The sequence below is a fragment of the Triticum urartu genome, chromosome 6A, assembly GCF_056163025.1.
Source record: "Triticum urartu cultivar PI428250 chromosome 6A, HENAU_Tu73, whole genome shotgun sequence".
Taxonomy (NCBI): Eukaryota; Viridiplantae; Streptophyta; class Magnoliopsida; order Poales; family Poaceae; genus Triticum; species Triticum urartu.
The window spans coordinates 25,424,418-25,446,266 of NC_141878.1; positions in this window are offsets into that span (position 1 = coordinate 25,424,418).

Consider the following 21,849-nt stretch of genomic DNA (forward strand, 5'->3'; position numbering starts at 1 on the left):
AGAAATTCCAGGAGTTGTTTAAATCTTGAAAAATCATATAAAATAAACCGTAGCTCGGATGGAAAAACTTTGTACATGAAAGTTGCTCAGAACGACGAGACGAATCTGAATACATATCCCATTTGTCCGCCACACATCCCTAGCATAGCGAACACGCAACTTTCCTCCTTCGGTTCATTTGTCCGAAAACGCGAAACACCGGGATATTTTCCCGGATGTTTCCCCCCTTCACCGGTACCACCTCATACCGCGTTAGGGCACCCCTAGCACCGATACTTGTCATGTCATGCATCGCTATGCATCTGTTTGCTTAATATTTATTGTTTCTTCCCCCTCTTCTCTCCATAGACACCGAGACCGACGCCGCTGCTACCCAGTACGACTACGGTGTTGACGACCCCTCTCTCTTGCCAGGGCAACCAGGCAAGCCCCCCTTGATCACCAGATATCGCCTACTCTTCTCTCTACTGCTTGCATTAGGGTAGTGTAGCATGTTACTGCTTTCCGTTAATCCTATTCTGATGCATAGCCTGTCATTGTTGCTACAACTGTTGATACTTTACCTGCAATCCTAAATGCTTAGTATAGGATGCTAGATTATCGTCAGTGGCCCTACATTCTTGTCCGTCTGCCGTGCTATACTATCGGGCCGTGATCACGTCGGGTGTTGATCACGGGTATATACTATACAAACATACTATACATGTTGTGACTAAAGTCGGGTCGGCTCGTTGAGTACCCGCGGTTGATTTACGAATTAGGGGCTGGAAGGACATACTTTCCCGATGGCCCTCTACGTGGATCTTTGTGGCGGAGCGACAGGGCAGGTTGAGACCAATCAGGTGAGAGGTGGGCCTAGCCCTGTTCGGCGTTCGCGGTTACTTCCAGATAACACGTTTAACAAGATCTTGGTATTTGATCCGAGTCTGGCCACAAGCCTATATGCACTAACCAGCTACGCGGGAACAGTTATGGGCACTCGACGTCGTGGTATCAGCCAAAGCCTTCATGACGTCAGCGACTGAGCGGCGTGCGCCGGGTTGGACCGCGTAACGTAACTTCCTTTGTAATGGAGGTTGCTAGGTCTGCTCACCGGCCGCCCTCGCAACGTGCAGGTGTGTAATGGGCGATGGGCTCAGACCCCTGCGCCATAGGATTTAGACCGGCATGCTGACCTCTCTGTTGTGCCTAGGTAGGGCTGCGACGTGTTGATCTTCCGAGGCCGGGCATGACCCAGAAAAGTGTGTCCGGACAAAGGGGATCGAGCGTGTTGGGAAATGTGGTGCTCCCCTGCAGGGAAGTTAATCTATTCGAATAGCCGTGATCTTCGGTAACAGGACGAGTTGGATTTGTACCTTGACCTTATGACAACTAGAACTGGATACTTAATAAAACACACCCTTTCAAGTGCCAGATACAACCCGGTGATCGCTCTCTAACAGGGCGACGGGGAGATGATTGCCGGGTAGGATTATGCTATGCGATGCTACTTGGTGAACTTACCATATACTCTCTTCTACATGCTGCAAGATGGAGGTGGCCAGAAGCGTAGTCTTCGACAGGACTAGCTATCCCCGTATTATTCTGGCATTCTGCAGTTCAATCCACATATGATACCCCTTTTCCATTTGATACCAATGCATACATATGTAGTGTAGCTTCTTGCTTGCGAGTACTTTGGATGAGTACTCACGGTTGCTTTGCTCCCTTTTTCCCCCTTTCCATACCCGATTGTTGCGACCAGATGATGGAGCCCAGGAGCCAGACACCACCGTCGACGACGACTCCTACTACACTAGAGGTGCCTACTACTACGTGCAGGCCGCTGACGACGACCAGGAGTAGTTTAGGAGGATCCCAGGCAGGAGGCCTACGCCTCTTTCGATCTGTATCCCAGTTTGTGGTAGCCTTCTTAAGACAAACTTGTTTAACTTATGTCTGTACTCAGATATTGTTGCTTCCATTGACTCGTCTATGATCGAGCTCTTGTATTCGAGCCCTCGAGGCCCCTGGCTTGTAATATGATGCTTGTATGACTTATTTTATTTGTAGAGTTGTGTTGTGATATCTTCCCGTGAGTCCCTGATCTTGATCGTACACGTGTGCGTGTATGATTAGTGTACGATCGAATCGGGGGCGTCACAAGTTAGTATCAGAGCCGACTGCCTGTAGGAATCCCCCTTCCCACTCCTTGGCCGAAGTCGAGTCTAGACATTACAAAACTTTTACTAACATGGTTGTGCGGCTTACGGGCCCACATCGCCATTGGGTGGTAGTAGGATATTTTATTCCTCGACCTTTACTCTAGGACTCTGAACTCTCTTCTATTCGGGTTAAACGATTTTGCTAAAATCTAACTTTAGGTTCTCGAAAATACTTCCTCCCGGATAGCCCCTTCATGCCAGATGATCGCCTACTACACCAGAAGATTCTGAAGACACTCTCTGATGTTTTCCCGAGACCCTTGTGCCCTTCGCCGTTGCGATCCCTACCACCGATAAATCTTTATGGATAACTACATACTTTTGTCGATCATACCTTCATCCCCAGTTGCCCTTGTTATTACAAGGTGCCCTCAAATACTCTCCGATGTTCCAAGCATCCTTTATGCTTACTACCGCGCAGTTCCTTGCCACATGAATACCCCTATGAATAATTCTTCACCCTTATCGAGGAACTGTTCATTACTAGTTGATCATATGATCCACAAGGCACATTGATATACTATCCGGTCTTCCGGTAATTCTCTGCAAGCTATTGTTGTGCAAATACTTGTCTGCTTGCATTATGGTTGCGTTTCATATGTCTAGCAATATTCAGTAGTTTCCCTTGTCATCGTCATTTTCAGCCTTTGATTTGATATGTGGTGAATGCTCGCAATCCTCAGTCGAAATCCTAGAATTCATCCTTCTGGATCAGACGTCATTTTAAACATGAACTGGTTCCCGACCAACCGAATTGCCGTCGGTTGTACCCCTAAGTCTACTCAACTTATCCATCGTTAATCAGAGCGTTTGCTTCTGATCATTTGATTTGAAATCGCAATTCCTTTGCATTTGAGATTTGAATTAGTTAGTTATTCCCATAATTTGATGCCTTTGCATTCTTTCTTCCTCTGATTGAGTACCGATACTCACGTCAGCTCCATTATGGACCGCCACACCCATTGCTGGGTTGTTATCCGATGGTATCATTCACATTCAAATCTTGTGAGTTCTTTCCCTGATACATAATGCTTTGACAACCATGCTCTACTTTCGAGCTTGTGTTAATTACTCCAAAAGATTTGTGGTATATGTTCCTAAGATGCCTCGATGGGTTGAACCAATGCCTTACCTAATCTATGTGAGCCCGAAAGATTTCACGGGCCATACTCATCTGGTATTTCACCAGGTAAAACTTTCAACACTAATGCCTTTATCAAAACGAGAAGTGAATGTAAGGTTGTGCTTTGGAGAAGTGGGAGTCGACCTTGAACTTTGTGTTCATGCCCATGGATCCGATGTGGAATATATCATGGAAGTTTCTTGTATTAATAATGGTCCCCTTGTTATAAGTTCATCTTGTATCTAAGTTGGGCCTTTGCAACCATGGTTTTGACCACGTTGATCATTTTTATCCTATTCTTGGACAAGTTGAAGTACTTGCCTTCTACGGATAAATACGCCACTTCAACCTCTATTCTGATATGCCTTCGAGTATTACCCTCGGTATCTCGAGAATATCACGGAACTACATAACTTCTTATGAGTTCATCGACTATTAAATCTTACCGATTTCAATTTTCCCCGGGGTTCTGAGTGGTAAATCACTCGAGGACACCGATAAGTGAATCGAGACCTCACTACGATTTAACAACTCTTAGTAATCCTTGTTTCTTATGATTTTGTACTTGATCATGTCATTCTCAGTCGATTGTCTAAAGCATCATTATCATGCTGAAGCTTGACCATGCTATCTATGTCCTTCATCCCTGGAACACCATTACATCAATACACTAAACTTAAATCGAGCCTTCAACATTATGTTCGTTGTCTCAAAAGGCAATTTTGATTCTGAGCTTGCAATCTTATCTATGGTACTGACAACCTTTCTCTTCGCCGTTCATTTGGCTTGGTGTCGTCGCTGATCGATTACATCTTCATGAAATCTCTCGACAAATGTGTCGTGATCATCATCAGCATTCGGAGCTCTTCCAGGATATCAATTGAATTCATGATGAGAAATACCATCCTTGCCCTCGTTGATTTGTGTTGTCATCGACCACTTTATTGCCTTCCCTCCAACACAAACTTGTTCGTGTTCTGTGTTATACCTTGAGTTCCTTGCTATCCAGCATTTGTTCTTCTTTACCTTGGAGTATTACCATCTTTTATGTCAAGAATGTCATGAGGATTACTCCACCTCTTAAGAATTCTTAGTATAGTGATACTTCTCACCATCACCATTCTTTCTTGGTTCCCGTGTTGATTCCAACAAGTGAACGGTGTTGTTTGGATTCTTCCCTTCTAGAAACCCTATTGCTTTGAAGTTAATGGTCGACATTTCATTCTTAGACCATTGGTTATCGAATCACCATTATAACATCGGTCATGCTACCTAAGCCCATATTTCGGGTGCAGCTTTCAACCAAGGTTTAAATTGGGTATGTTTTCCTTGAGCATATCCCCTTATATCATTTGATCTGACAAATGTTATCTCCTTGTTCACATGATTGTGGAAATCCATCATTCTGGAAATGTCGATGGATTGTCGCTGAGTCCATCAGCCACCTCCTCATACTCTCCTTGGTTTAATGATGAACTCTTGTTTCGGAACTCGCTTCCATAGTTCATTTCCCGAGGATCTTACATTGTCATCTTGTCAATTTGCGTTGCACCTTTTCTTCTCAGGCATCCCGAGTCTGAGGTATCCTGACACCAATCGGACCTGAACCTCGGTCAGATATGATGGTTGGAACATATTCCCAAGAGTTATAACATTGGTCTTTAAACCGATAAGGTGATGTCATCCTAACACACCTGCCCGGAGGGCCTATTGTTACAGTTTCCTTTTTGGCAAGGTTAGTCATTCTTCCGTGAGGAAATTGTAAGGCTTATTCTACAAGTTCCCGATGGATCCTTCGTGTATCCAAAGTCCGACCTTGGCTTGAACACCATGTCAATGCAATCTCGAAGCATATATGTGGTACTCCTATCATCAATAAGAACAATTGAAGCATAATGCTAATTTTTTTCCTTATCAATTATTCAAAACATTGTTGTTTGGGTAATGTCTTGAAATTCCTCTCCCGTTACCTAAATAGTTACATACTTGGAGCCCTATCCTTAATATCTTGCTCTGCCTTTCCTTGGGAAAGATATACTCTAATACTTGAGTATAAACACCTTTTCCTTTCCATTGGTATGATTAATGTAATAATCACATTTTCCTTTCCATTGTTTTGGTTAACCTTTCTTCTGACCTATATGATATAAGCAGTAATATTTTCTTGCTTATGTAAGCACCTCGGTGTACAATTCTGTCAGGAAGACCCTGTTACTATTGTTGATGACATTCCGGTAGCCACCGATGGACGAGAACCTTGCCTATTGGTCTGCCTCATTCAACGAGCAGGAAAAATGGTTCTCTTCATCCCTCGCCCTTGGTACCAATGTTGTTGCTGACATAACTGACAAGCAATACTCTGACCTGCCTTGCTATCTTGACCGTGCAAATTGATTACTGCCTTCCTGCTGTTAACCCACATGGTGGGCCCATAACCCACAGTTCCACAGGATCGAAACCCGACTCTCTTATACATTCATGTTTATAATGTGAATCCGCATGCTTGGCTTCGTATGTAGATCACGAGCCACCTTCCGAAAGATCATTGATTTTAGTATTAGACACAATACTTACTCCCATTACTCTGAACCCTTTCACGCCCTGTTTCAGGCATCGGACAATTGCCTGCCCGCCCGAAACTTCCCACGATACCTCCTTACTTTGCTCTCGATATTTTCTTAAGTTTCAGTTCGAGAGTTACTTTTCGCCACCTTCCCCGAGGTTGGCTAGCAGATAAGAAACCTTGAAGAGGTCAGTTCTTCTGAAGATACCCCTTATCCTCTTTCGTAAGTACGATGGAGATCCTGAAGAAAAGGATGAAAACTTTGTCACAATAGCCTGAAGTGGCAAACTAAAGACATCATCTCAAAGGATCGACTACTTCGGGAAAAGCAACCAAGACCAAGAAGATCCATTAGAATCTCGTAACCAGAACTTTCCACCCTTACCCCCACCTCTTAAATCTCAGGACGAGATTTCTTATAGGGGAGGAGATTTGTAACACCCCGGTAGTTAAGCTACTATAACCACTTGCTAATGGTGCCCTGTCATCAAGCTTTACCGAGTCAAATTGTCACTTAATAAATTCAAAGTCAAATTCAAATTTAAATCGCAATCAAATAAATTATTTCTTTTTGGCAGTAAAATTAAAATGTTCATAATTTTGCAAAAAATACCAAAGCTGTTATAAAAATAAAACCAACACTTTTGAAACTCCAAAAATGCCCCTAGGAATTAAAATAGTGGACCAACAACACATTACTTGGCCTTTTCGATTTCTATAAATGTTTGAACCTTTTCAAAAGACCTTAAACTTTTTGTGGCAGTGCTATATAATGATTATGTGACAAGTTGCATAATTTACAAAAGTCATTTGGGGGTAGAGCAATTTACAAACTAGAGCTAAAATGAAAAACTGAAAACAAAAAGAAAGAACAAAAACTAATACTGTTGCACTGGGCCATAGTTGCCACAGTGCAGCCCGGCCCACCAGGCCACAACCTTTCATCCACCTCCCGCTACAGGAGGCAGAGGGGAGCCATGGCAAACATCCAGCCGCCATGGCCATGGATGGCCTCCACGTGCCCCCTCGGCCTATAAATTTGTCCAATTGAAACCCGAGCACGCGCTCGTTCGATTCCCTTTTCCTTCCCCCATCGCCCCTCCTCATCCGCCCAAATCCAAGCTCGGAATCTCACACGGTGACCGCACACATCATCACTGTTGCCGCGGCGAACATGCTCCCCAGTGCCTGTGGATACGTCCAGAGGACCGCCACCCTTGACTTCATCTTCCCCGAGCAACAAATCGAGTCGGGACGGCCAGAACGCTCACCATCGCCGCCATCTTCGCCGAGTAGATCTTCGTCGTCCGTCGTCGTTTGCCGCCGCTCCGGTCCAGCCCCGGCCTCCCCTACCTCGCCATCGGCATTGTTGTGAGCTCCTCCTCCAGCCCCCTGCTTATTGCCTCGATCCGTTGCCGTAGCCGCCCGTACTCGCCGAGGCGGCAACTCTTGGAGTCCGCGCTCACCGCGTACGCGCCCGCCCCTGGCCGCGCTTGCGTGCCTCTGCCTTGAATGCATCGTCCGCGTGCCCCCCACTGCTCACCTCTCCAGCCGTGCCACCCCTGCTCGCCGCTGCCTGCCCGCGTTGCTGTCGTTGCTCCTGACCGTTGCCACTGCTGCTTTGCTACGTTACTGCTGCTCTATACGCTGCTGCTCTGGCCGCCTAGCACCACATCGCTGGAGGCCGTCGCTGCCCCCCGGGCGCGCCCCACTGCTCGCGGCTGCGCCTGCCTCAGCCGGTGATACGTCCATTCTGCATCATGCTTTTATATCGATATTTATTGCATTATGGACTGTTATTTCACTTTATGTCACAATACTTATGGCCATTCCCTCTTATTTTACAAGGTTTACATAAGGAGGGAGAATGCCGGCAGTTGGAATTCTGGGCTGGAAAAGGAGCAAATATTAGAGACCTATTCTGCGCAACTCCAAAAGTCCTGAAACTCCACGGAACGTCTTAAAATAAATAAAGAAAAATCCTCGCCAAAGATGAAGGCCAGGGGGCCCACACCCTGCTCATGAGGGTGGAGGGCGCCCCCCCTAGGGAGCGCCCCCCTACCTCGTGGGCCCCCTGGTGGCTCTCCGACGTCCATCTTCTCTTGTATGAGGTCTTTCGATGAGAAAAAAATAAGAGGGAACTTTTCGAGACGAGACTCCGCCGCCACGAGGCGGAACCTTGGCGGATCCAATCTAGAGCTCCGGCAGAGCTGTTCTGCCGGGGAAACTTCCCTCCGGGAGGGGGAAATCATCACCATCGTCATCACCAACGCTCCTCTCATCGGGAGAGGGCAATCTCCATCAACATCTTCACCAGCACCATCTCATCTCCAAACCCTAGTTCATCTCTTGTATCCAATTCTTGTCTCAAAGTCCAGGATTGGTGCTAGTAGGTTGCTAGTAGTGTTGATTACTCCTTGTAGTTGATGCTAGTTGGTTTATTTGGTGGAAGATCACATGTTCAGATCCTATATGCATATTATTACCCCTCTGATTATGAACATGAATATGCTTTGTGAGTAATTACGTTCGTTCCTGAGGACAAGGGAGAAGTCTTGCTATTAGTAGTCATGTGAATTTGGTATTCGTTTGATATTTTGATAAGATGTATGTTGTCTAGCCTCTAGTGGTGTTATGTGAACGTCGACTACATAACACTTCACCATTATTTGGGCCTAGAGGAAGTCATTGGGAAGTAATAAGTAGATGATGGGTTGCTAGAGTGACAGAAGCTTAAACCCTAGTTTATGTGTTGCTTCGTAAGGGGCTGATTTGGATCCACATGTTTCATGCTATGGTTAGGTTTACCTTAATACTTTTGTTGTAGTTGCGGATGCTTGCAATAGAGGTTAATCATAAGTGGGATGCTTGTTCAAGTAAGAACAGCACCCAAGCACCGGTCCACCCACATATCAAATTATCAAAGTATCGAACGCGAATCATATGAACGTGATGAAAACTAGCTTGACGATATTCCCATGTGTCCTCGGGAGCGCTTTTCCTATTATAAGAGTTTGTTCCGGCTTGTCCTTTGCTACAAAAGGATTGGGCCACCTTGCTGCACTTTATTTACTTTTGTTACTTGTTGCTCGTTACGATCTATCTTATCACGAAACTATCTGTTACCACTTATTTCAGTACTTGCAGAGAATACCTTGCTGAAAACCGCTTATCATTTCCTTCTGCTCCTTGTTGGGTTCGACACTCTTACTTATTGAAAGGACTAGGATAGATCCCCTATACTTGTGGGTCATCAAGACTCTTTTCTGGCGCCGTTGCCGGGGAGTGTAGCGCCTTTGGTAGGTGGAATTTGGTAAGGAAAAATTTATATAGTGTGCTGAAATTTACTGTCACTTGTTACTATGGAAAGTAATTCTCTGAGGGGCTTGTTCGGGGTATCTTCACCCCGTCCAGTAGAGCAAAGAGTTGCTCCTCAACCTACTGAACCTATTGAAAATGAAACTCCTTTTGAATTTCCTTCGGGTATGATGGAAAGACTGCTAGCTAACCCTTTTACATGAGATGGAACAAAGTATCCTGATGAGCACTTAATATATGTGGATGCAGTTTGTGGATTATTTAAGCTTGCAGGTATACCCGATGATGTTGCTAAGAAGAAGGTCTTCCCTTTATCTTTGAAGGGAGACACATTGATATGGTATAGGCTATGTGATGATATGAGATCATGGGACTATAAAAGATTGAAGCTGGAATTTCATCGAAAGTATTACCCTATGCATCTTGTTCATCGTGATCACAATTATATATATAATTTCTGGCCTCGCGAAGGAGAAAGCATCGCTCAAGCTTGGGGGAGGCTTAAATCAATGTTACATTCATGCCCCAATCATGAGCTCTCAAGAGAAATGATTATTCAAAATTTATATGCTCGGCTTTCTGAAATCAATCACACCATGCTCGATACTTCTTGCGCTGGCTCTTTTATGATGAAGACTATTGAATTCAGATGGAATTTATTGGATAGAATTAAACGCAACTCTGAAGATTGGGACCTCGACGAAGGTAAGGAGTCAGGTATGACACCTAAGTTTGATTGTGTTAAATCTTTTATGGACACCGATATTTTCCGTAAGTTTAGCACTAAATATGGACTTGACTCTAAGATAGTAGCTTCTTTCTGTGAATCTTTTGCTACTTATGTTGATCTCCCTAAGGAGAAGTGGTTTAAATATCATCCTCCCATAGAAGTAAAAGTAGCTGCACCTATTAAAGTTGAAGAAAAGACTGTCACTTATAATGATCCTATTATTCCTAATTCTTATATTGAGAAACCACCTTTCCCTGTTAGAATAAAGGATCATGCTAAAACTTCAACTGTTGTTCGTAAAAGCAATATTAGAACTTATACACCTCCCGAGCAAGTTAAAGTAGAACCTAATATTGCTATTGTTAAAGATCTCTTGTCTGACAATATTGATGGGCACATGTTATTCAGTTCGAAGGTGAAACTGCTAGAATTGCTAAACCTTGTGATAAAGATAAACATAGACCTGTGGTAGGCATGCCTGTTATTTCTGTTAAAATAGGAGATCATTGTTATCATGGCTTATGTGATATGGGTGCAAGTGCTAGTGTTATACCGCATACTTTATACGAAAAAATTAAGAATGAAATTGCACCTGCTGAGTTAGAAGGTATTGATGTCACAATTAAACTTGCCAATAGAGATACTATTTCACCAATTGGAATTGTTAGAGATGTTGAAGTCTTGTGTGGGAAAATTAAATATCCTGCTGATTTTCTTGTTCTTACTTCTTCGCAAGATAGCTTTTGTCCCATTATATTTGGTAGACCCTTCTTAAATACTGTCAATGCTACCATAGATTGCACTAAGAATGTTGTTACTGTTGGCTTGGATGATATGGTTCATGAGTTTAATTTCTCTAAATTTAGTAAACAACATCGTGAGGAAGAATTACCTAGTAAGGATGAAATTATTGGTCTTGCTTCTATTGCCGTACCTCCTAGTGATCCTTTAGAACACTATTTGCTAGACCATGAAAATGATATGTTCATGAATGAAAGAAGGGAAATAGATGAAGTATTCTTTAAACATGAACCTATTCTGCAACACAATTTGCCTGTTGAAATTTTAGGGGATCCTCCTCCACCCAAGGGTGATCCCGTGTTTGAGCTTAAACCTTTGCCTAATAATCTTAAATATGCTTATCTTGATGAAAAGAAGATATATCTTGTTATTATTAGTGCTAACCTTTCAGAGCATGAAGAAGAAAGATTATTGAAAACTCTGAAGAAGCATCGTGCTGCTATTGGATATACTCTTGATGATCTTAAGGGCATTAGTCCCACTCTATGTCAACATAAAATAAATTTAGAAGCAGATGCCAAACCAGTTCGTGATCCTCAACGACGTCTGAATCCTAAAATGAAAGAAGTGGTAAGAAAAAGAAATACTAAAGCTTCTGGAGGCAGGTATAATCTATCCCGTTGCTGATAGTGAGTGGGTAAGTCCTGTACATTGTGTCCCTAAGAAGGGAGGTATTACTGTTGTTCCTAATGATAAAGATGAATTGATCCCACAAAGAATTATCACAGGTTATAGGATGGTAATTGATTTCCGCAAATTAAATAAAGCTACTAAGAAAGATCATTACCCCTTACCTTTTATTGATCAAATGCTAGAAAGATTATGCAAACATACATGCTATTGCTTTCTAGACGGTTATTCTGGTTTCTCTCAAATACCTGTGTCGGCTAGAGATCAATCAAAGACTACTTTTACATGCCCTTTTGGTACTTTTGCTTATAGACGTATGCCTTTTGGTTTATGTAATGCACCTGCTACCTTTCAAAGATGCATGATGGCTATATTCTCTGACTTTTGTGAAAATATTTGTGAGGTTTTCATGGAAGACTTTTCCGTCTATGCTTCCTCTTTTGATGATTGCTTGAGCAATATTGATCGAGTTTTGCAGAGATGTGAAGAAACTAATCTTGTCTTGAATTGGGAAAAGTGCCACTTTATGGTTAATGAAGGTATTGTCTTGGGGCACAAAGTTTCTGAAAGAGGTATTGAAGTTGATAAAGCCAAGGTTGATGCTATTGAAAAGATGCCATGTCCCAAGGACATCAAAGGTATAAGAAGTTCCCTTGGTCACGCCGGATTTTACAGGAGGTTCATTAAGGACTTCTCAAAAATTTCTCGGCCTCTGACTAATTTATTGCAAAAAGATATACCATTTGTCTTTGATGATGATTGTGTAGAAGCATTTGAAATACTTAAGAAAGCATTAGTCTCTACACCTGTTGTTCAGCCACCTGATTGGAATTTACCCTTTGAAATTATGTGTGATGCTAGTAATTATGCTGTAGGTGCTGTTCTAGGGCAAAGAGTTGATAAGAAATTAAATGTTATTCATTATGCTAGTAATACTCTAGACAATGCTCAAAGAAATTATGCTACTACTGAAAAAGAGCTTTTAGCAGTGTTATTTGCTTGTGATAAGTTCAGATCTTATATTATTGATTCTAAAGTAATTATTCAAACTGATCATGCTGCTATTAAATATCTTATGGAAAAGAAAGATGCTAAACCTAGACTTATTAGATGGGTTCTCTTTCTACAAGAATTTGATTTGCATATTGTTGATAGAAAGGGAGCTGAGAACCCCGTTGCAGACAACTTGTCTAGGTTAGAAAATATTCTTGATGACCCACTACCTATTAATGATAGCTTTCCTGATGAACAATTAAATGTTATAAATACTTCTCGTAGTACTCCATGGTATGCTGATTATGCTAATTATATTGTTGCTAAGTTTATACCACCTAGCTTCACATACCAGCAAAAGAAAAAGTTTTTCTATGACTTGAGACATTACTTTTGGGATGACCCGCATCTTTATAAAGAAGGAGTAGATGGTGTTATTAGACGTTGTGTACCTGAGCATGAACAGGAACGGATCCTATGCAAGTGTCACTCCGAGGCTTATGGAGGACACCACGCTGGAGATAGAACTGCACATAAGGTATTGCAATCTGGTTTTTATTGGCCTACTCTCTTCAAGGATGCCCATAAGTTTGTCCTATCTTGTGATGAATGTCAAAGAATTGGTAATATTAGTAGACGTCAAGAAATGCCTATGAATTATTCACTTGTTATTGAACCGTTTGATGTTTGGGGCTTTGATTATATGGGAGCTTTTCCTGCCTCTAATGGATACACACATATTCTAGTTGCTGTTGATTATGTTACTAAGTGGGTAGAAGCTATTCCAACTAGTAGTGCGGATCATAACACTTCTATTAAAATGCTTAAGGAAGTTATTTTCCCGAGGTTTGGAGTCCCTAGATATTTAATGCCTGATGGTGGTTCACACTTTATTCATGGTGCTTTCCGTAAAATGCTTGCTAAATATGATGTTAATCATAGAATTGCATCTCCTTATCACCCACAGTCTAGTGGTCAAGTAGAGTTGAGCAATAGAGAGCTCAAATTAATTTTGCAAAAGACTGTTAATAGGTCTAGAAAGAATTAGTCCAAGAAACTTGGTGATGCATTATGGGCTTATAGAACTGCATACAAAAATCCTATGGGTATGTCTCCGTATAAAATGGTTTATGGAAAAGCATGTCACTTACCTCTCGAACTAGAACATAAGGCATATTGGGCTATTAAACAGCTCAACTATGATTTTAAACTTGCTGGTGAGAAGAGGTTATTTGATATTAGCTCACTCGATGAATGGAGAACCCAAGCATATGAAAATGCCAAGTTGTTTAAAGAAAAAGTTAAAAGATGGCATGACAAAAGGATACAAAAGCGTGAGTTTAATGTAGGTGATTATGTATTGCTATACAACTCTTGTTTAAGATTTTTTGCAGGCAAACTTCTCTCTAAATGGGAAGGCCCCTATGTTATCGAAGAGGTCTATCGTTCCGGTGCCATAAAGATCAACAACTTCGAAGGCACAAATCCGAAGGTGGTAAACGATCAAAGAATTAAACATTATATCTCAGGTAATCCCATAAATGTTGAAACCAATATTATTGAAACCGTAACCCCGGAGGAATACATAAGGGACACTTTCCGGAACGTTTCAGACTCCGAAAAGGAATAGGTATGTGGTACGGTAAGTAAACCGACTCCAAAACAATTTTTAAGGCAATATTTCTCCATTTTGGAATATTTAGAAAAATAGAAAAAATAAGTAGCAGTCCGGGAAGGACACGAGGGCCCCACGAGGGTGGTGGGCGTGCCCTACCCCCCTGGGCGCGCCCCCTACCTCGTGAGCACCTCGTGTGTCTTCCGGACTCTGTTTTCTTGCACGTTACATATTTTGGTCGGTAAAAATTCATTATATATTCTCCCGAAGGTTTTGACTCGCGTATCACGCAAAAATCTCCTGTCTTTGTTTCGAGCTGTTTTTCTGACAGATCTAGATTATCATGACGTCCCCAAGTGCTTCCAAGGACAAGTTCTTCGAGAAGGTCATCAACCCTTACCTCGCGGAGGTGCTGCGACACCCTCAAACCATTGAGATGCGTGATGGGTTGTTGCACATCCGCGATGTTGAGGGACCAAAGGGAACCGAAAGTGTGGAGACGAGGCTCGGAGCAATGGAGCAACAAGTTTTCAACTGCCAGGGGATGGTGGAGCGTGGAATCAACGCTAGCCACACGATGCTCATGGAGTTCACTAACAGCTACAAGCCGGATGCCAAGAACACCGAGGAAGCCATCTTCAAGCTATATGAGAAGATCGAGCACCTCCAAGCCCAAATCTATGACCTGCAAAACCAAAACCGTGAGTATGAATATAGATTCAAAAGAATGAGTTTGGCTACAGATTCGAGGATTCCGGAGACTCGATCATCCTTCTATGATGGTGAACCTATGCCTTGGAAGATGGATGACAAGCCCGCATCATCAACAACGCCACCACCTTCTTCACCAACCAAGGAGATATAATCACATGGGTATGGGCACTCCCCTTGGCAACTGCCAAGTTTGGGGGAGTTGCCCCGGTATCGTATCACAATCACAACTCCTATCTTTACTATTTTTCTTAGTTCAATCTTATTAGTAGTATCTTGATCTAGTAGAATAAAGTTTATGGCATGATCTAGTTTTGAGTTTGCTTTATGATCTCTCTATGTAATCGAGTCCGTGAGCTATATATAATAAAGATTAGTGTTGAGTCAAGGGCTTGATTATTTTGCCATGATCTTGGGTGAATAAAAGAAAAGAGAAAAAGAATAAAAAGAAACAAAAAGTTCATATTGATCTTGTTGAGAGTAATGACTTCACATAGAAAGAGTATGATGATTAAAAGTTGTTGGGAGTTGGCAGACATAGCTTTGGTCATTGTTGCAATTAATAGGAAGTAATAAGGAAAGAGAGGTTTTCACATATAGATATATTATCATTGACAACTTTTATGATTGGGAGCACTCATTAAAATATGTCATGCCAAAGAGTTGATGTTGGACAAGGAAGACAACGTAATGAGTTATGTCTTTCTTATATCTGAGATAAAGTATGTTGTCATGGATCCTCTAACTTGTTTAGCTTGCCTTTCCCCCTCATGCTAGCCAAATTCTCAGCACCAAGTAGAAATACTACTTGTGCTTCCAAACACCCTTAAACCAGTTTTACCATAAGAGTCCACCATATCTACCTATGGATTGAGTAAGATCCTTCAAGTAAGTTGTCATCGGTGCAAAGCAATAAAAATTTCTCTAAATATGTATGATTGATTGATGTGGGAGAAATAAGCTTTATACGATCTTGTGATGTGGAAGTAATAAAAGCGACGGACTGCATAATAAAGGTTCATATCACAAGGGGCAATATAAAGTGACGTTCTTTCGCATTGAGATTTTATGCATCCAACCATAAAAGCGCATGGCAACCTCTGCTTCTCTCTGTGAAGGGCCTATCCTTTATTATTATCTTCTACCTTATGCAAGAGTCATGGTGATCTTCACCTTTTCTTTTTCATTTTATCCTTTGGCAAGCTCAACATGTTGGAAAGAACATGATATATATATATATATATATATATATATATATATATATCTAGTTGGATGTAGGGGAGCATGAACCATTATTGTTGACATTACCCTTGAGGTAAAAGGTTGTGGGGCGAAACTATAAGCCCCTATCTTTCTCTGTGTCCGATTAAAACTCCGTAACCACAAGTATTGCGTGAGTGTTAGCAATTATGGAGGACTAAATGATAGTTGAGTATGTGGACTTGCTTTTTAGCTCTGACATAGACTCTTTCCGATGTTATGATAAATTGCAATTGCTTCAATGACTGAGATTATAGTTTGTTGGAGCCCAATAAGGTTTATGATTTATACTTTTGCATTGTGAATAGATCATCACTTGAATATAAGTAATCATATGACAAAATCTATATATGTTGTTGTTATGAGAATAATCATGATGCCTTCATGTCCGTATTTTATTTTTATCGACGCCTCTACCTCTAAACATGAGGACATATTTATTGTTATCGGCTTTTCGCTTGAGGACAAGCGAGGTCTAAGCTTGGGGGAGTTGATACGTCCATTATGCATCATGCTTTTATATCGATATTTATTGCATTATGGACTGTTATTTCACTTTATGTCACAATACTTATGGCTATTCTCTCTTATTGTACAAGGTTTACATAAGGAGGGAGAATGCCGGCAACTGGAATTCTGGGCTGGAAAAGGAGCAAATATTAGAGACCTATTCTGCGCAACTCCAAAAGTCCTGAAACTCCATGAAACATCTTAAAATAAATAAAGAAAAATCCTCGCCAAAGATGAAGGCCAGGGGGCCCACACCCTACTCATGAGGGTGGCCCCCCCTAGGGAGCGCCCCCTACCTTGTGGGCCCCTTGGTGGCTCTCCGACGTCCATCTTCTCCTGTATGAGGTCTTTCGATGAGAAAAAAATAAGAGGGAACTTTCCGGGCCGAGACTCCGCCTCCACGAGGCGGAACCTTGGCGGATCCAATCTAGTGCTCTGGCAGAGCTGTTCTGCCGGGGAAACTTCCCTCCGGGAGGGGGAAATCATCACCATCGTCATCACCAACGCTCCTCTCATCGGGAGAGGGCAATCTCCATCAACATCTTCACCAGCACTATCTCATCTCCAAACCCTAGTTCATCTCTTGTATCCAATTCTTGTCTCAAAGTCCGGGATTGGTGCTAGTAGGTTGCTAGTAGTGTTGATTACTCCTGGTAGTTGATGCTAGTTGGTTTATTTGATGGAAGATCACATGTTCAGATCCTATATGCATATTATTACCCCTCTGATTATGAACATGAATATGCTTTGTGAGTAATTACGTTCGTTCCTGAGGACAAGGGAGAAATCTTGCTATTAGTAGTCATGTGAATTTGGTATTCGTTTGATATTTTGATAAGATGTATGTTGTCTAGCCTCTAGTGGTGTTATGTGAACGTCGACTACATAACACTTCACCATTATTTGGGCCTAGAGGAAGGCATTGGGAAGTAATAAGTAGATGATGGGTTGCTAGAGTGACAGAAGCTTAAACCCTAGTTTATATGTTGCTTCGTAAGGGGCTGATTTGGATCCACATGTTTCATGCTATGGTTAGGTTTACCTTAATACTTTTGTTGTAGTTGCGGATGCTTGCAATAGAGGTTAATAATAAGTGGGATGCTTGTTCAAGTAAGAACAGCGCCCAAGCACCGGTCCAGCCACATATCAAATTATCAAAGTATCGAACGCGAATCATATGAACGTGATGAAAACTAGCTTGACGATATTCCCATGTGTCCTCGGGAGCTCTTTTCCTATTATAAGAGTTTGTTCCGGCTTGTCCTTTGCTACAAAAGGATTGGGCCACCTTGCTGCACTTTATTTACTTTTGTTACTTGTTGCTCGTTACGATCTATCTTATCACGAAACTATCTGTTACCACTTATTTCAGTACTTGCAGAGAATACCTTGCTGAAAACCGCTTATCATTTCCTTCTGCTCCTTGTTGGGTTCGACACTCTTACTTATCGAAAGGACTACGATCGATCCCCTATACTTGTGGGTCATCAGCCGACGGCGTCCACCTCCGCCAGGGCCTGCTCGCGCCCCCCCCCCCCCTATGCTGAGCCTTCCCCCGGCCAGCACCATGGCCGTCGGCGTCGTACTCTACGAGTACGTACGTACGGGCACAGCCTCACCAGAGGCTGATTTGGGCCACTGGCACATGGGACCGACCCCCTGTTAATTAGGGAGGCCTAATTAGTTTAGCCCAAAACCCCCTAATTAAGCTTAGTAAATTTAGTCAAGAACCTGTTAATTAAAATGAGTCCATGACAATTGGGACCCACATACACTGTTCACTTTGGACTAGTCAAAATATTGACTGGGTCAACTCAGCCCCTGGCCCCACATGTCATACACATGCACACATTGCTGGGTACACTCCTGTGTACCCATAACAATTTGTCTCTTTATTATTTCGAATTAAATTAAATGCAGAAATTCCAGGAGTTGTTTAAATCTTTGGAAAATCATATAAAATAAACCGTAGCTCGGATGGGAAAACTTTGTACATGAAAGTTGCTCAGAACGACGAGACGAATCCGGATACGTAGCCCATTTGTCTGCCATGCATCCCTAGCATAGCGAACATGCAACTTTTCTCCTTCGGTTCATCTGTCCGAAAACGCGAAACACCGGGATATTTTCCCGGATGTTTCCCCCCTTCACCGGTACCACCTCATACCACGTTAGGGCACCCCTAGCACCGATACTTGTCATGTCATGCATCGCTATGCATCTGTTTGCTTAATATTTATTGTTTCTTCCCCCTCTTCTCTCGATAGACACCGAGATCGACGCTGCTGCTACCCAGTACGACTACGGTGTTGACGACCCCTCTCTCTTACCAGAGCAACCAGGCAAGCCCCCCCTTGATCATTAGATATCGCCTACTATTCTCTCTACTGCTTGCATTAGGGTAGTGTAGCATGTTACTGCTTTCCGTTAATCCTATTCTGATGCATAGCCTGTCATTGTTGCTACAACAGTTGATACTTTACCTGCAATCCTAAATGCTTAGTATAGGATGCTAGATTATCGTTAGTGGCCCTACATTCTTGTCTGTCTGCCGTGCTATACTATCGGGCCATGATCACGTCGGTTGTTGATCACGGGTATATACTATACATACATACTATACATGTTGTGACTAAAGTCGGGTCGGCTCGTTGAGTACCCGCGGTTGATTCACGAATTGGGGGCTGGAAGGACATACTTTCCCGACGGCCCTCTGTGTGGATCTTTGTGGCGGAGCGACAGGGCAGGTTGAGACCACCCATGTGAGAGGTGGGCCTGGCCCTGTTCGGCGTTCGCGGTTACTTCCAGATAACACGTTTAACAAGATCTTGGTATTTGATCTGAGTCTGGCCACTGGCATATACGCACTAACCAACTACGCGGGAACAGTTATGGGCACTCGACGTCGTGGTATCAGCCGAAGCCTTCGTGACGTCAGCGACTGAGCGGCGTGCGCCGGGTTGGACCGCGTAACGTAACTTCCTTTGTAATGGAGGTTGCTAGGTCTGCTCACCGGCCGCCTTCGCAACATGCAGGTGTGCAATGGGCGATGGGCCCAGACCCCTGCACCATAGGATTTAGACCGGCGTGCTGACCTCTCTGTTGTGCCTTGGTGGGGCTGCGACGTGTTGATCTTTCGAGGCCGGGCATGACCCAGAAAAGTGTGTCTGGACAAAGGGGATCGAGCGTGTTGGGAAATGTGGCGCACCCCTGCAGGGAAGTTAATCTATTCGAATAGCCGTGATCTTCGGTAACATGGCGACTTGGAGTTGTACCTTGACCTTATGACAACTAGAACCGGATACTTAATGAAACACACCCTTTCAAGTGCGAGATACAACCCGGTGATCGCTCTCTAACAGGGCGACGAGGAGATGATCGCCGGGTAGGATTATGCTATGCGATGCTACTTGGTGAACTTACCATCTACTCTCTTCTACATGCTGCAAGATGGAGGTGGCCAGAAGCGTAGTCTTCGACAGGACTAGCTATCCCCCTCTTATTCCGGCATTCTGCAGTTCAGTCCACATATCATACCCCTTTTCCATTTGATACCAATGCATACATATGTAGTGTAGCTCCTTGCTTGCGAGTACTTTGGATGAGTACTCATGGTTGCTTTGCTCCCCCTTTTCCCCTTTCCATACCCGATTGTTGCGACCAGATGATGGAGCCCAGGAGCCAGACGCCACCGTCGACGATGACTCCTTTTACACTGGAGGTGCCTACTACTACGTGCAGGCCGCTGACGACGACCAGGAGTAGTTTAGGAGGATCCCAGGCAGGAGGCCTGCGCCTCTTTTGATCTGTATCCCAGTTTGTGGTAGCCTTCTTAAGGCAAACTTGTTTAACTTATGTCTGTACTCAGATATTGTTGCTTCCGCTGAGTCATCTATGATCGAGCTCTTGTATTCGAGCCCTCGAGGCCCTGGCTTGTAATATGATGCTTGTATGACTTATTTTATTTGTAGAGTTGTGTTGTGATATCTTCCCGTGAGTCCCTGATCTTGATCGTACACGTTTGCGTGTATGATTAGTGTACGATCGAATCGAGGGCGTCACAAAAGAATTCAGAGAAGATTCAAATATTGTTCATAGATAGACTTGATCATTAACCCACAATTCATCGGTCTCAACAAATACACCGCAAAAAGAAGATTACATTGAATACATCTCCACAAGAGAGGGGGAGAACATTGTATTGAGATCCAAAAAGAAAGAAGAAGCCATCTAGCTACTAACTATGGACCCGTAGGTCTGAGGTAAACTACTCACACTTCATCGGAGGGGCTATCGTTTTGATGTAGAAGCCCTCCGTGATCGATGCCCCCTCCGGTGGAGCTCCGGAACAGGCCCCAAGATGGGATCTCATGGATACAGAAAGTTGCGGTGGTGGAATTAGGGTTTTGGCTCCGTATCTGATCGTTTGGGGGTACGTAGGTATATATAGGAGGAAGGAGTACGTCGGTGTAGCAACAGGGGGCCCACGAGGGTGGAGGGCGCGCCTGGGGGGGGGGGGGTTAGGCGCGCCCCCTACCTCGTGGCCTCCTCTTTTGTGTCTTGACGTAGGGTCCAAGTCTCCTGGGTCTTGTTCGTTGAGAAAATCACGTTCCCGAAGGTTTCATTCCGTTTGGACTCCGTTTGATATTCCTTTTCTTCGAAACCCTAAAACAGGCAAAAAACAACAATTCTGGGCTGGGCCTCCGATTAATAGGTTAGTCCCAAAAATAATATAAAAGTGGATAATAAAGCCCAATAATGTCCAAAACAGTAGATAATATAGCATGGAGCAATCAAAAATTATAGATACGTTGGAGATGTATCAAGCATCCCCAAGCTTAATTCCTGCTCGTCCTCGAGTAGGTAAATGATAAAAACAGAATTTTTGATGTGGAGTGCTACTTGGCATAATTTTGATGTAATTATTCTTAATTGTGGTATGAATATTCAGATCCAAAAGATTCAAGACAAAAGTTCATATTGACATAAAAATAATAATACTTCAAGCATACTAACTAAGCAATTATGTCTTCTCAAAATAACATGGCCAAAGAAAGTTCATCCCTACAAAATCATATAGTTTAGTCATGCTCCATTTTCATCACACAAGAATGCTCTCATCATGCACAACCCCGATGACACGCCAAGCAATTGTCTCATACTTTAGTAATCTCAAACCTATAAACTTTCACGCAATATATGAGCGCGAGCCATGGACATAGCACTATGGGTGGAATAGAATATAATGAGGGGGGGTTATGTGGAGAAGACAAAAAAGGAGAAAGTCTCACATCAACGAGGCTAATCAATGGGCTATGGAGATGCCCATCAATTGATGTTAATGCAAGGAGTAGGGATTGCCATGCAACGGATGCGCTAGAGCTATAAATG